Source organism: Drosophila kikkawai, unplaced genomic scaffold, assembly GCF_030179895.1.
Source record: "Drosophila kikkawai strain 14028-0561.14 unplaced genomic scaffold, DkikHiC1v2 scaffold_272, whole genome shotgun sequence".
NCBI classification, from domain to species: domain Eukaryota; kingdom Metazoa; phylum Arthropoda; class Insecta; order Diptera; family Drosophilidae; genus Drosophila; species Drosophila kikkawai.
This window is the reverse complement of record NW_027222616.1, coordinates 9,474-12,875: the sequence shown is the minus strand read 5'-3', so window position 1 is coordinate 12,875 and position 3,402 is coordinate 9,474. Positions and strand designations below refer to the sequence as shown.

Below are 3,402 nucleotides of genomic sequence, written 5' to 3'. Positions count from 1 at the left end.
TTGTAAATTTGTAAACAAAAAGTTCACAACTCAGCTAATAATGCCTGTATCCACTTCAGAATTTGTATTTATATTAGTTTTTACAAGGCTAATACATTTGCATACTCAATTGTAAATTTGTAAACAAAAAGTTCACAACTCAGCTAATAATGCATGTATCCATGGTAGAATTTGTACTTATATTAGTTTTTACAAGGCTAATACATTTTCATAATCAATAGTAAATTTATAAACAAAAAGTTCACAACTCAGCTAATAATGCCTGTATCCACTTCAGAATTAGTAGTTAAATAAGCCTGGTTTCGGGACCTTTGATGTCGGTAAAAAGGGTAATAAAAATGCAATTAATGGATTAGCTGTCAAAATTAGAGTGGTTTAGATAATAAAAATGCACTTAGTTAGGGGGAGATATGAACCTGTCATAAGAGGGGGTAATAAAGATGGAATAAATTAGGGTCAGTGCATGTAAAAGGACACTTGAGATCAAGTGTTCAAGGGATTCCCACAGGGATATGGATACGAGTGCGAATGCAACGGAGCGATCCCGGTAGCGACCCCGGATCGATGCACGTGCACCGACGACCCCTCACTTAGAGGGTGAGGCAATTGAAAAAGGGCGCACCGGGGAGATCCTGCACCGACAGGAGTGATCCTGACCCACACGTGTACGTTCACCCACTTAAGGCAATTGAAAAAGGGCGCACGGCGGCGGTGCATCCCGTGTACGTTCACCCACGATCCTCACTTGATAAAGGGACGGGGTGTAAGTGAAGAAGGGCGCCAGACGTGAACGTTCAGGCAACATCCATCGCTTGATAAAGGGACGGGGTGTAAGTGAACAAGGGCTCCAGACGTGAACGTTCAGGCAACATCCTCACTTGATAAAGGGACGGGGTGTAAGTGAACAAGGGCGCCAGAGTCGAAACATGTTCCCACCCACGACTCAGGACTGTGATTTTCCCTGTGAGATACCTCACTTGAAAAAGGTCACTTGTTTTCCCACTGAAGGGCCGCTGGAAAGAGGATCAGAGCAGTCAAATTTTCCCACCCTCATCCCACCTACACTAGATCAAGTGCGTGCAACAACCTGCTCAATTAGCTCACCAAAAATCTGGATGGTGAAGGATGCACTTGTAACGGTTTCTCAACAGTCGGTGCAATGTGAAACACCCCATCCACCCAAACTCAAATCCACAGTCAATCTGAAAAGTAAAGGCTGCAAAAGAAATATCCCATATCCCATTTCCACCATTAAAAAAATGCTATCAATTTATTTATTTTTTTTGTAAATATAATTTTATTTTTCAAGTATAATAATCAAAAGCTATGTTCCAAATTAACATACATTTTCATAATTTTTAATGATTTTTGTGAGCGTACAGTAAAGAAATGGCAAGCACATGTATCAACTCCATCCTCGACATTATCATGTGCCCAACAACAAGATGTGAAATGTTGCCCATGAATATTGGAAACCAGCGGTGTATCAGCCATCCTTTTATAAAAATATTTGAGCGACTCCTCCAGATATTGCTCATGTTCGGGGAAAATTTGATGTTTAAACATTTTCATGAAATTATTTATTTTTATTACAAGTTGTTGAATGCTATTACTGGTTGAGATGATGTCTTTGTTTTTTAGTGTTAGCATTTTGATGGATCCGTGTACGTCTACTTGCAATGAATTCAAAAATTTAAATGAAGTAATCCTTTCCAAATTGTTAGACGATACGTTGAACCAATCCAGTTAGTGGCGAGTATTCAACTAGTCGATCATGGATGAGAAGGCAATATGCCTTTGTATTTATCTCACTCGCAACAGTTAGCTCAGTGGAAATTTTTATATCAGTCGCTCCTGATTTGACACTCTCGTTCTGGTATGAGAGATCAACAACCACAATAGGAGCCTTCGACATGAATTCCATCGGAGATAAAAGAGCTCGGGGTTCTCGATTGTAATAGCTCTCTTGAAATTTTGTATACATGTCATACAAGACAGCAAACCGATTCTCATTATATTTAACATTCAAATCCTCATAGGGATATACTTCAGAATTAAGATATACCTTTGCATTTCTCAAATTGTTTGTAATTAGTTCTCCATTCAATGTAAATGCAATAACAGCAAAACGTGGACGTTCTCTGTTTGCAGACATCTTGACATTCCATATATGATGTGTTCCCTGAACCAATGTCGGATTTATATAACAATCCCAACTCCGGAATGCGAGTGGGAGGCTAGCTCCACTCTTTACTACATTAAACATTTTAATTTTAGCACTGTCACTTGGAACGATGTGGGGGATCTTCCAACTTATACTATTTATAGCAATGTTATGGATTTTTCCATCAACATTTTTCACAAACATATCATCAGGGTTTTTCGTAAGTAACAGAACGAGCTCATGTTTACAGTTTAAGACGACTTTCTTATAGTCTTCAGCGAACCCCATCAACATTTTTAAAGGTACAGAAAAACTGAAATGTCCTCCAGAAGGGATATTGTCCCCGCCACTCCACCCCGCATTGCGATAAGCCGCTCCTTCCTGTTGGCCGACTGAGAGAAAGTTCTTAATAGTCGTTGTTATTCCAGTAAAACGCGTCCTATCCAATTCACACCCATTCAACTCATATCTAATTTCATCCAGAAAATAGGCCATGCAATTATTTTTGAGCAAACCGCTAACGCCATTTGTACTAGTCTTTCCTGTATTTGAGTCAATAATTTTGCTAAGCGTTCCTTCAAAATGGAGAAAACTTTCACATGGAAGGACATACAAATCTTGGTTTTGCAAACTGATCCGTACTTCATCATTTGCTTTGAAGTTCTGCTGATATGGATAATATGAATGAAACTCTTTTTTAATAATAGATTCTTCGTTAGCAGGCTTTTCCTGGACATAAAAGATCTCATTCATTTGAATATTAGTTGATAAACTTTATTTAATATTAAATCCCAACGATTTCAAAATCAATTTATTTTTTAATGTGAGGGCCGGGCGTTGATGTGAAGATGATGGTGCTTTCACTTCAGCTTTAGATTTGATAATGTTATCAAAGGATCGATGAGTACCCCTTTTATTGTAAATAATCATTCTGTCGGTCGTAAGTGGAGACGGATTGATACAGTTTCCCCACGCAAATTAACTAAATCTCCGTCCTGATCAGTTATCCGTATTTCTAGTGTGCTTATTTCTCTGGTGTTCACAGGCAAATAAATCAAATTTCGTGGTGTTATGTTCATTTTATATCCAGGGGGGACATTGATTCCAAATTCATGAAGCACATGATTTGGTTTATTCCCTACATATGACCCGCTTATAATGTTGCATTCCAATCTAACAGAATTTATTTTTAAAATATTGACGGGATTATCCGAGATGTAAACTTCTTTCTCATGTGG

At 38.3% G+C, this 3,402-nt stretch overlaps 1 long non-coding RNA gene across 1 annotated transcript; it reads left to right on the top strand.

The window, feature by feature from the left end:
• Positions 1-2,042: 2,042 nt before the first annotated feature.
• Positions 2,043-2,834, top strand: LOC138929521 (uncharacterized). The gene is made up of 3 exons (XR_011445793.1): positions 2,043-2,384; positions 2,436-2,591; positions 2,648-2,834. It is a non-coding gene; the product is annotated as an uncharacterized lncRNA (long non-coding RNA).
• Positions 2,835-3,402: the final 568 nt, after the last annotated feature.